Source organism: Parasteatoda tepidariorum, chromosome 6 (assembly GCF_982258835.1).
Source record: "Parasteatoda tepidariorum strain Cologne lab strain chromosome 6, Ptep-v5.0, whole genome shotgun sequence".
Lineage (NCBI taxonomy): Eukaryota > Metazoa > Arthropoda > Arachnida > Araneae > Theridiidae > Parasteatoda > Parasteatoda tepidariorum.
The window spans coordinates 64154274-64167613 of NC_141760.1; positions in this window are offsets into that span (position 1 = coordinate 64154274).

The following is a 13340-nucleotide window of genomic DNA, read 5'->3' on the forward strand; positions in this document are numbered from 1 at the left end:
GCATTTATTAGTTAATATATATAAATATTTCTTTACTTTTTTTTACATTGAATTTTCTCGTTTATTTAGTTACTGGTGTGAGAAGATTTTCCTTAACCACATTATTGGATTGAGTTACAGAAAAATAATGAAGTTAAAATGGACAAAAAATTTATTTGATTTATTAACAGCTTCTTGCATTATAGATAATAATTTTTCTTAATATATAATTTTTACTTCCAAATTATATGTTATTTTTTTAACTAAAAATAAAAGAAAAATAAGGGTCATTACAAAAAGTGCTGAATGAAATTACTTCATAAAATACTGGCACTTAGAGAGCGTCATCTGTAAAATCCATTCAACGGTAAAATCCATTCAACGGTAAAATCCATTTTTACCATAAAATATTAAACCGAAATATTTATGAAGTCAGAGTCAATTTGTGATTTTACGGTAATTATTACTGCAAAACTTACGATACATCAGATTTTTTTATCCATAACATGAATTGAATTTTAATTAAATTTTACGGTGATTGAAAATTGAATTTTACTGTGAAAAGTACCGGCACTCTGAATGCTAGCACTTTCGACCGTAATAATAATCTGGAATTTTTGCAATTTAGTGATAATACAAAACTTCTTGATCTTCCAAAGGTAAGCTTCTTTGATGGTTTTGTTAAGTTACGTTTTGCACGTTAATTTCTTTTTCTTTTTTGATTGTTCAAAAGAAGAAACTTTCAAAATTCGAATCCTCAAATTGATCCGATATTTCTTATAATGTAAAGATTCTCTGAGGAAGCAGAATTATAATCTCATACAAGAAATATTTCACCTAAAAGAAATATTAGCTTAAAATATAGTGATTTGATCCGGAATTGTTTACAGTGTAAAGATTTTCTTAGGAAACAGAACCAAAATTTTATACAGATAAGATTTCACTTGTAAGAAATCTTAACTTAAAATATAATAATTTGATACGGATTTTTTTTCAAGCTAAAGCTTCACTCATGAAGTAACACCAAAGTCTCATATTGATAAAATCTCACTTGTAATAAATATTATCTTTAAATATAATATTTTAACCTGGATTTTTTTACAAAGGAAGGATCCCGTAGGAAGCAGAACCAAAATCACATGAAGATAAATAAATAAATATTAACTTAAAACATTATTGTTAAACATTTTATCAATCTACATCATTGAATTCAACTTTTAAATTGCAATAAAATATATATTTAAACATTTTTCAAGTGTGTAAATATTTATCAGAAAATACATTGACGATATTCTTTTGAAAATATAAGCAATTTGTTTGATTAAAAGTTCTACAAAAAGATGATAAACAATTCAACAAATATATCATGATACGAGGCATTTATTTGAATCATTTTTGAACTGTTATAAGAAGAAATAAACATGCGATGGAATAAATATGCTTTATTGACTTCAAATAGGTAAAAAAGAACTCATTATTTGCTTACATTTGATCTTTGAAATTATTTGCATTTGATATTTGAAATTGTTCACAATAAAGTTAAATTACGAAATGAAATATTTTCAGCAAAATTAAATTTTAGAAAAAATAAAGAGAGTTTTTGATCTAACACTCAAGATAGTGTTTAGGCTTTTTTAAGTTTCATAATTAAATGGAAGAAGTAATTTATTTAATGACTCCGAAAGCAAACTACCCGTTTTATTTTTAAAAATCAAAACATCAATCGCTATATAGCATAAAATAACTAAATTATACACTATACTAAGCAGTACTATATTCCTATTTTCGAAATACAGCTGGAACCGATTATATAAGCTATTTATCTTATCTTTACCTTACCTAAGAAAGAAATAGATTATACCCCAAAAAAGTTATTCTGCCTCATTTTTTAAGTGTTTACATAAGAATTGGAAAATAAATAAATTTATAGTTATTACAAGTTGCAAACAAACTTTTTATCTATTTTTCTTAAAATTGCTTCTTTCAGAAACTTTTATTATTTTCGTGTTGATCAGACATATTCAAAAAATTAAAAATGTATCATTTCTTCTAGATTTATGCTTAATATATTTTTATTGCATCTATACTTCACACTCTGAAAATTAATTAGAATTTTTTTTAGCAAAACAGTTGCATTTTTATTGTATATAGTAATTGGATAAATCTACATTAAGTTCTGCAATATATGTAGAGTGTGCAAAAAAAGGTAACAAGATTAATAATTTTAATGTAATAATCGTAACCCTAATGGGATTAACTTACAAATCAGTTCGTGCAGACGATATTCACAAGCTATGAAATCATACATCAGAAATTTTTGCTGAGATTTTTTATTTTTTTTTTATTTTGACATATCTGGATTCTTGACTTTCGAACAATGGAGTAGGAAATTAAACACACAATCTAGAAAACACCGTCTCACTAGTCCATAATGGCTCCATTATTTCTCCTTTTGACGTATTTCGCCATCTCAAAGAAGCCACACTCTTAAAATTTCATTTCTCAATTATTATTTACCCAATCCTCCTAAAACTTTATACTTTATTATGCATAGTTTTGCAGATTAAAATGAAATAAAAAAACTTCAAAACACTATAAATCAAAACTTTCTCGAACATTAGTAAATTAAAAAATAAATAATTTATAAATATTTTTATAAGAAATTATCTCTGGATAATTTAGTTTTATAATTGTGGGCAAAAATATTTGATTGACTTTATTAGTTCCGAAAAGATGGCAGCATGTGCAAAAATAAAATAGTATTAAAATTCCAAAACTTCCTATTGCTCACCTATCTTAACTATTTTAACCATATTCACAGCTTGCAGATACTACCTGTAATTTAGAAGTCAGGAATCCAAATCCTTCAAAAAACAATCTATTTTTATTCAACGAAAGAACGTTGTGTATCTGATTTAGAAACTTAAAATATCGCCTGCCTACAGTAGTTAGCATATATACGCTAGTAGAACCATAAGGATTATGTCCCATAGTTAGTGAAAATACAATCATTAGACCGAAAGTTATTAAGGATGCTCGTTTTTCTAAACAGTCTAAAATATAATGTCAGAAAAAAATTGTGCTATTTTGGATATCCTAATAACTAATTAGGATTATGTTAGTTTAAACAAAGTTTATTATTCAATCGATTGTTTACGGAAGACTTATTATAGCTTAAAATCTCATGTGAGTTTGGAGTGAGAAGATAACGCCTTCAAAGAGTATTATCAATATTTATCTGCAATATATAACTCGTCGACAAAACAACCGGACAGAATTATCATTTATTATGAAGATATTTAAAAACTGAAGATAATCAACTGAATGAATGTAACAAAGGAAAAGGAAAACGAATCAATGTATAAGGGAATTAGAAAATTAGAAAATAGGTAAACTAGTTATGAAGAAAACCAATGAAAAGACGTATTAGTAAATCAGCTAATCAGTGAATGAGGGAATCAAAGAATATAAGTATTTGTGTATGAACTAATCAGTGTGTTAGGCGAATCACTTTATTAATAAATAAATAAAAGTTGGTTAGCACAAAATTAATAGCTTAGAAGCCAACGACCACAATATTTTTTAAACTTATTCACTTCTCTCTTGAATCTAATTAGTACAAAGCTGATCAACTCTTTTAGTTCAGCTTTTTTTTTCTTCTTTGCTTTTTCAAAATTTATTAAACTAGCTAATTTTTTTAAAAAAAAATCATTTACACAAACTCATATAAGTGTAATCTACATATAATGTGTATTTTTTGGATAGCTGAGTTTTAAATTTTTGTAATGTTCACAAACCATATTAAATTTTCTTTCTAATTTTCCCTGCTGATTGCTAGGTATTTAATTACAAGTATTAAAAAATCCGAGACGATATAAGATTTTTCCCTTAAATAATATTTATTTCACCTATAATTATCACCCTATTATATAATTATCACTTATTATTTATCACTTATTATTATTTATCACTTAGTATATAATTATCACTTATTATATAATTATCACTTATTATATAATTATTACTTATTATAATTATACCTCAGATACAGCAAATTTACTTTATTTTGTATTATTGTATTTATTTACTTTATTTATTTATAAATTTACTTATGAAACCAGACATAATAAAAAAAAATTATATTAAGGAAAAACATTAAATTTTTATTTTACATTGAACAATGATTAATTTGCTCGTGTGTAAAATTAATTATATCAATTACATATGTTTTATTTTTAAAAAAAACTAATGTAGAAATTGTTTACATATTTGTATAAATTTTCTAAATTTATTCAAACATTTCTCAAAATTTTATTACAAAACGTAAAGTTTATTAATTATTTAAAATCTAATATTAATTGTAATAATTATTAATTGGTTTAATTATCCAATTAGTTTATATAATCAAATTAATTGGTTACCTTATGGATCAATGAAGTCACACAGTAAACATTGCGAGGTTCATATCAATCGCAGTTAAATATTATTTTTTGACAAATCTTTATGTTTAAGAAAATTGAAATTTCTGTCTTACAACTGTAAAAACAATATATTCCGATACATAAAACAAAACTAAAATTGCTGTTAAATTAAATAATAGTTCTTATTAATTTCAAGTTGTTATGGAACTCTTTAAGTTTTAAAGTTTGAGAATTAAAAAGAATTTTGTACTATTATTATTCTTTTTAATGAGTCGAAATTTATTTGTTTACAACTTAATCATCAGAAGATCTAGAGATTAATTTCGTTACATTTTACCCCTGCTAAAAGTTTTAAGTCATTTTCTGCAAATTTTGTTATCGTTCATTTTTCATGAAAATTTTAATGATGTATCTGAAAATAACTGCATGGAATTTAAAATAAATTTATTCATATCATATATATTACGATACAGGAAATTAAAAAAAAATATTTACATTTCGATCTTTATTTTTTCAAAGATAATTAATAGAGAAAACAGTGTATTTTTAATGGAATCTTTAAAAATGGAATGAAGTAAAATATGAATATTTTTTTAACAAATGATTAATCTTTGTGCTGTATCGTACTGGTATACGGCATAAAATGCTTTTTGACAAAATGTGGTTTTGAAAATATTTGATCCATCTTAGGACATTCTTTAAGTTAACAATTCTGCGAAATTTTAGCATGCTTTAGCTTGTTTCAAAACCGCTTACGATCCATAGTAGAACACTTAAAAAATATTTTAAATTTGCGAAATCTTTTCGTTTTATTTTCTAGGAAATTCAGTAGGTGAAAATTTCGCATAAGTTTGGAAATTGTACTTCTTTAAAAATGTGGTTTTATTTATAGAACTTCTTGCTAAATGTCTATTTCACAATCGATTATAACATCGAGCGTAATATAAAAAGTACATGAATGAAAATGGGATGACTATTCACCGAATTTCAAACTTGGGTAACCTGTCAGACAAGCGAATGCACTAAATCCTGTACTAGCTACCATGCAGTGCAAACGGCTTTAAAATCGTTAAAACATGCACTCTTAGAAATAAAACTTAGAAATACTTTTGACGATTCAGAAATCCTTAAGCAGTATTTCATTAATTTTGAGAATCATTTTGTCACGAGAACACGTAATATGTGAAGAAACGCGAACTCTCAAATGCATGAGGAAAATGCCGCAACTCGAAACCTCATCATAGTGCATTGTGGAAAACTGTTAACTAGAATGAAGTAACTAGAATAAAGATTAGACAATCGAAAGCAAAGTGACGGATTGAACCGACTGGTAGTATGGTGGTCAAGGAGGTCGCACCAGGCTAATTCGGGATTCGAATCCCGCTTCGGGAATGGGTATAAATTATCTATCAGTCCTTGTTGTGCTGTGCCACTTACCTGGTGCCCCAGTTTAAGTGATTATTAGAAAAAATTTAACATTAGGCAATACGAGTTTTTTTTTTTTTTTAAAGAAACTAGAATGACGAAATATTTCTTTAATTCATGTCTTTGAAGAAGTGAGGACAGTTATTCCGTTACTTTCGCGAAACATTTACTTGGCGCATACACCATGAAGCTATTTCGTCAAAACGGAAAAAGTTTCGTGATATTTGTGTATAAATTTTTGAAGTGTTAGAAAGCTCCCAAAATTCACTAAGTCACTAAATTGACACCCAATTGAGCAAACACTTCCTACAACTGTTTGAGACTCCACATTATACATAAAAATTTATGTAATTTAATGACGAAACGTTTGCCAAAAAATAGCAAAATACTGCTCAAGGATCGCTGAATGTAAAAATGAAACATAGCTTTTTGCTTGCCAAACTGAAAAATTAGATTCCTGGTAATGAGAGTGTTTATATTCATTCATGCTTGTTTTACTTTATTTTTTACTTCCTAATCAATTATTCAAATGACATGTTGCATGATGTCTAATACTTTTGACGAAATTGGTATCCTCAAACAAGTGAAGATTCTTCAATTCGATGAAAAATTTTCTGGGAGGTTTTTCCCGAAGTAGGACTTCGTCAAAAATTAGAAAAAGTTTAGAAATTGCAATAATATAATATCAATCTTTATTAAAATTTAAGGACTATCCCACTGGGTTCAATTAATACTTATCCCATACTTTAATTATGAAGCAATTATTAAATTAAAATAGGAAAATGTGCTTAATTTTTAAAACAATAAATGAATACTAATGTTTTCCTCTATAAATAATGATGGTAAGCTTCTATCGTCTTTCTTTCGCTTGGAAGTTCCATTTTAATTAAGAAATTCCCTCACTTTTCCCCTGAGAATGCTAATTAAAAGGAGCAGAGTGTACAGAATAATTTTTGAGATTATAAACAATCTTTGCCTTCTCTAGTAATATTTGCCAACCACTTCTCCCTAAAGCAATGACAGACACAATCCATGAACGTCTGAGAAGATAATCCTTTAAAGAATAACTCTTCATCAAATGCAATTTAAAAGTTTTAAGTTAGACAAATTCTTACTTAGTTCAGGCAGAAACACCTTGTTGTATATTACTCACAAATGTAACTTTTGCGAAACGTATTAAGTATGTATTTTATTTTTCCTACTGTACTTAACGTGACTATAATTATTAACTTTATTCACTATTAATGAATATACCTATTATATAAATATATTTATATTATAATATCTGTGAATTATACCTAGATATACATATTTTATTACAATATAATAGTTGAAAAGCTTAGTAGACATTTTTGAGAAAAAAAATCTGAATATTTTGGAAATATTTCATTTCAGCTTTAGCTACTATATGAATTATTTATTTATTTAAAAATATTTATTATTATTATTATAATAAATATTTATTATAATTATAAATATTTATTAATATTTATTTAATTTTACAGCTGTCAATGAAAGAAGGCATAAGAATGTGTCTTCGGATGATTTGGATTGGAAGAATATTTCAAATGCATTTGAAGAATTAGCTCTTAGAAGAAATCTCATATTGGAACAAATTAAAAAACCAAGAGTATACACTTAATTTAATTAATATGATTTTATATAATGCGATAAAATTTTGTAAATGAGGTGATATTTCATAATTTTATCAGAATACCGTAAAGCAGCATATAAATCCATTTGTTTGGTAAAATTTACTTTTCAGTTTTTTTTATTTTCACTAAGTGTTAGCTAATAAGAATAGTAATTTAAAGAAACAGAGTTTTGGGTAAACCGTTGCTGTACGAACGAAACGATTACTAAATGAGTGGTTTAAATACCGGGCATTCTGGTTTCGTTTGTCCGAATTTTTACTTTTTTATACAGGAAATGTCATTAACATACTGTACGATAATTTTGCCAACATTTTTTTCCATGTACTGCCAACGTGCAAATTTTAAGGCTAATACATGCAATTTCAATAAAATATCACTTGAAATCTTCATCCTTTACTCATTTCAATTATAAAACTCTTATTAATACAAAGTCATGCGAAGTACATTATAGACGGAAGAGAAAATTCTGGTAAAATTTCCGTACTGTTTGATAATGACATTTCTTGTGGGGAGAAAAACATAATTTTATTTAATAAAATCGAAATGTATGGTATTTAAATCATTCATTTGGTAGTTTTCTCCATTCATATGGCAATAGTTAGACGAAATTTTTAATTTTCAAAATTATAGTATTGGGTCCATTTTTTCCAATATATATATATATATATATATATATATATATATATATATATATATATATATATATATATATATATATATATATATATATATATTGCCTAATTTATATAACTTTTCTACCAGCCACTTTATCGTGAGCACTTAGTTGGTAGATCAATAATGTCCCCCGACATTTTTAGAAGAATAGATAGGAGGGACTCCATGGCCAAAGCGGAATTCAAAACCCAAACTTTACTGGCCAACTCCTTGACCAGCTCCTTAACCAATTCCTATACCATCATACATCCGTTCGTCGCTATATTTTCGATTGTCTTTATTCTCGTTTCGTCCCTCAATAGTTCGTCTACGGTAAGAACTCCCCCTGCCACAAAGTTTGGTGCAGCCTGTTGGTATGGAAAGAAGGATAGCGCATTTCTGGGAGGGTAGCTTCTCTTCATTCTAAGTCTAACACAATAGATAGGAAAAAAATATTACCTTTCTCTCACAGATCCAAGTCAAAACCTGTTCTAAACAGTGATCCCGCACCCCTACTTGAAATAGTTATACATCGTTACCATAGCTACCGCCACGGGTCGAGACGAATGACTAGAGGAGTTCTTATGTTAGACAAGCTATAGTTTTGTCATTTTAGTTAACAATCTCCCACAATGCACTACGGTGAGTTGCACTCGAGCCGAGGAAACATTTTCGTCATAAATATGAGAGCTCGTTCTTCGTCACAACTCACGTGATTTTGTGCCGAAATGATTCTCAAAATTAACGAAATGCTGCTCAAGGATTGCTGAATCGTTTAAAGTGCGAGTTTTATTTCTGAGAGAGCATTGATGAAAACGGAATAAAATACGTCAAAACTAGTTTTATGGTTGTATAAAAATTGGCAGTGAATTCACTCGTTTCAGTTCCTTTCTGTTTCTTCAGGTATTGATGTTATCAGTCTTGTTTCCCCAATAACAATTCGTAAATATTTCAGCAAAGTTTTCGCTTTTCTTTCCTCACTAATATTTTAAATTGACGCCCGGTGGCTTCGCGCTGTCGTGCCACAGGTCCCTGGTTCGATCCTCGGGCAGGGCAAGGTTTACTCAGCCTTTCATCCCTTCAGTGGGTCGATAAATGAGTACCAAGCATGCTTGGGAACTAAACAATGGGGGTTCCGCGTTCGGCTGACCACCTAACTGGAACATCTGCTCCTGCACCCCAGAGCCCAAGATCAAGAAAACTGAGATGGGCACAGTAGGCCTTGGCCCTCATGGGCTGTCGTGCCGCTGAGTTTAGTTTAATATATCAAATTGTGACCATGATTATTTTGCCCTTTTTCTTCACTAAATATAGAAATTTTAAATATGTATTTGGGATGGTCATTATAATGGAATTGAATACTAAATCAATACAAATTTCAAATTGAATACAATTGATTCAAAATTGAATACAAATTTCAAGAGAAAACATTTTTATTCGTGAACAATGCATAAATCAAAAACAACTTTTAAACTCTTAATACAATATTCCAAGTTTTTTCATTTCTCTAAATGTTTGCTGAACTTTAAAATGAATACTATTCCCCTGCAAGTAATAGGTAAATAGAATATTTTGAAGCTACACAATTTAGCAAGTTGAACCTTTTTAAAAAGATGCGTACAAAATTATTAGATGAAATAAAGAATAAACTAAGTTTTTGAAAGACATAAGTTTTTTAGTTATTATTCTCTCGTGATCACTATTTCATAATAAATGATAATTTATCAAATGTGTTCTTAACATGCTAGTTAAAAATTAATTAGTTTGCTACAAAATTAATTTAAAGGGTAAAATCTCAAAATATATACGTTCTTATTGCTACTTTTTTTTACAAAACATGCACAAAGGGAAAGAAACATGGTTTAAAAAGAAGGCATATGCAGATTATAAATTTCATCTAACCACACATTTTAGAGTTATTTATTATTTTAAAAATTTATTTACCGTAAAGTCGTTAACGTTATGCTATATAATGAATTTTTAGAGAAAAACAAAAAAAACTCACTTACTTTTTACGACGCTTATAAATATTCTTAGCTGGAAAACACAAAGCTCTAGTCTAAACAGATTGAAAAAAGATTACTTAAACTTAAAAAAGTGTCCTAATTGTTTTAACTTTACTGGAATATTTCAACTGTGCAATTGTTTACGCTACATTGAAATTGCATTAGTGTTTATTTTGAATAAAAAAAATTATGTAAATAAATCAACTATTTAAGAAAATAATACAAATTTGCTGTATTATGATAAATACTATTCAAAAAATGATTTATCAAAAAATAGCTACTAAGTTTTGTATAAAATACTCCATCATAAAAAAAATTCTAATAATCCGCAAAAAGCATACCTTAATTTATATAAGGGGGAGTCGGGTAGCCCCGCCCACTTAAAGAGTATTCCTTATATTTCTGTATAATATTGAGTAATAATCAATATTTTTGTATTTTTCTATTGTTTTATCATCTAATTAAATAATGCTAAAAGAATAAACCAAAAAAAAAGAATAGTTTAACTTAAAAAAATAGAAACTTAAAAAATTTGACTACTGTATTCAACATATTTTCAAAACTATTGTTTACCATGTTACCAGATGCATAGAAACTTTGAAAATAATCTTTTTTTAATATAACAATTAATGTCCGATGGCCCATTGACTTGAAAAAATATTTTATACATATGAAATTGACAGTGGGCGGGGGTACCCGCTGGGCAGGAGTACCCGACACTCCCCTACTTATTTTAAAAATTTTCAAGTCCAGTGATTTTAATGCAGCTTTCCTCACTAGTGATTTTAGATTCGATAGTATTTCTTTTTCTTATTTAACTAATAATTTGCGATTCCTAATATGTGTTTTTTGTTTACTTTAATTTTAACACGTGTTCTCTAAAACTATGCAAACTATGTTAAAGTAGTAATTGTGGTAGTCCTTGTAGTGTAGTATATAATGAATACTAGAATGCACTTTATAATAAGTTAAATTATAAATTCAAAGATGACTTTTATGATATATCCTGGTAAAGTATTTCTGGTATTCTGATATGATATACTAAAGTCCTCAGAGAAAATTACCCATTCTAGCTTTAAAATTACATAAATGTTATCTAAAGGAACGAGATCTTTAATTCAAAGAATGAGCAGATGCTGGAATGATTATAAGGGAACTAATTAATCAAATGGTGAGGAGCTTTGAGTGAAAGTTAAATATACTGTTGAGATTTGGATTAACTACTAGCCATTATGTAGATTACATCGTTTCCATTAGACAACTATTCAGACCATAATGTCTAAAATTATATTGTTATAATTTGGTAAATGTATATAACAGTAATGTATTTGATATTAAACTAAATATACATCAGTATAATAGAAAATTGTACTGGCGTTGAAGAATTAAATCTAACTTTAAAAAAACGTTGTGAAATGTGGTTTGCTAAAGCAAATTTTATAAGTTATTCTATGCGCAGAAAATTTGCGAGAAAACTACATCGATTTTCAATTTTAAAATTGCAGTTAAAACTAAAAAAATAATTAGGTTTTCATGTCCATATTGTTAAAAGTACTTACAATTCAATGAATCAAAAACCATTTACTGTAAAAACCACTGTAAAAAAAGAGTACCGGCCCTTAGATTGCCAGTACAATTCAATTCAGTATCAATGTTTTATGTAAAATTTTACGGATCAAAAAAATCTGATATACTATAATTGTTAATGTAATATTTACTGTAAAATCTCTGAATAATTATAATTGAATTAATATTGCTGTAAAAATATGGTATAAAATTTGACAGCTTTAAAAGCTTTTAAGGTAAAATGGATTTTACAGACGTTTCAATCAGTGTGCCAGTATTTTTCATCGTAATTTCATTTCGTATTTTTTAAAGTATTAATCCATTATATAAATGTCATACGTTGTCATAAATTATTTTTTACAAAAAAAAAGTATTTTTGAATTAAGCGTTTACGGAAGTGACGCTTAGGTGTATACATAACTGATCTCACTAAAAATATAAAATATGGCATAAGAAACAAAGCATATAACATATAAACAGTGATATTATTTGAAGATTTATTATTTTAATCAAACTTTAAGCAAGAATGTGTAGAATTTTTCTTCAATAAATCAATATTGAGCTATATATTTAGTAGTAATCCATTAAATATTTCAAATGTTTTAAAGATTTTAGAGAAAAATTATGCTGTTGTTGTCAGTCTGCTTGAAATAAAGCGAATTTTTAAGGAAAAAAGTACATTTCGTGTTTTTTTCAGTGGCGTCATCTATGGCCAAGAATACAAATTCAGCAACACACACATCACAGCCTGTTTTACAGTTAGGACCCATTCATACTCCATTCATTCATCCACAGATCGTAATTTTGACTTGAACCAGAGAACGATCTATCTCCAGTTCTCCAATTCAGTAACCGTAGAGGTATGGATTTGTGATGGGAACTTGGAGGACTTCGTAATCTCTAAGATTTAACAGCAACCTCCATTTAATTCATGGGGATCCTTCCATCAACGGGATTCGAACTCAGGTTCTGACGAAGTCGAGCCCGACCTTCTATTAACCACACTATCTCGGCCTCAAACTACATATAACCACATTTGAAAAGAACATCTGGAAACGAAATTGCCTTTCTTATAAATTACAGTTTGTAATAGCTGTTAGTGCGACATGAAAAACTATTTTTATATTATAATATTTTAACATATTTTGATCTTAAATTTGTTCTTCTCTTGAAGAAAAAAAAATTAAAGTTTACTTTAGATTTATAAATTTAGAGTCTTGCTTACCAAAAATAAAATTAAAACTTTAATAAAGGCTGATTTTAGAAAAATAATAATGATAATAATAAAATTGCTAAGAACCCTGTCGGATTTTTTAACATTATAAATCTAATTGTATTGGAAATATATATAAGGAAAACGAAAAGAAACAGAAATAATCCTCATTTCTTCTTGACTTTTTACTAGCTAACAAATTGCGTTTTTTGTCACTTGTTCGAAGAATTGCGTTTCGAAAAATGACTCTTAAGGTGTTTTGTCAAGAAAGAAGTTTAATTAAATAAAGATTAAAAGGTTGTCAATTAAGGCTAAATAGCTACCTAACTATAAGTCTTGAATCCGTGCACAAGCATTTTTAAGTCTTTCGCTTCAAGGAACAAGCTTCTTAATTATTTTCTCACTCTTATTTTGTCGTTAA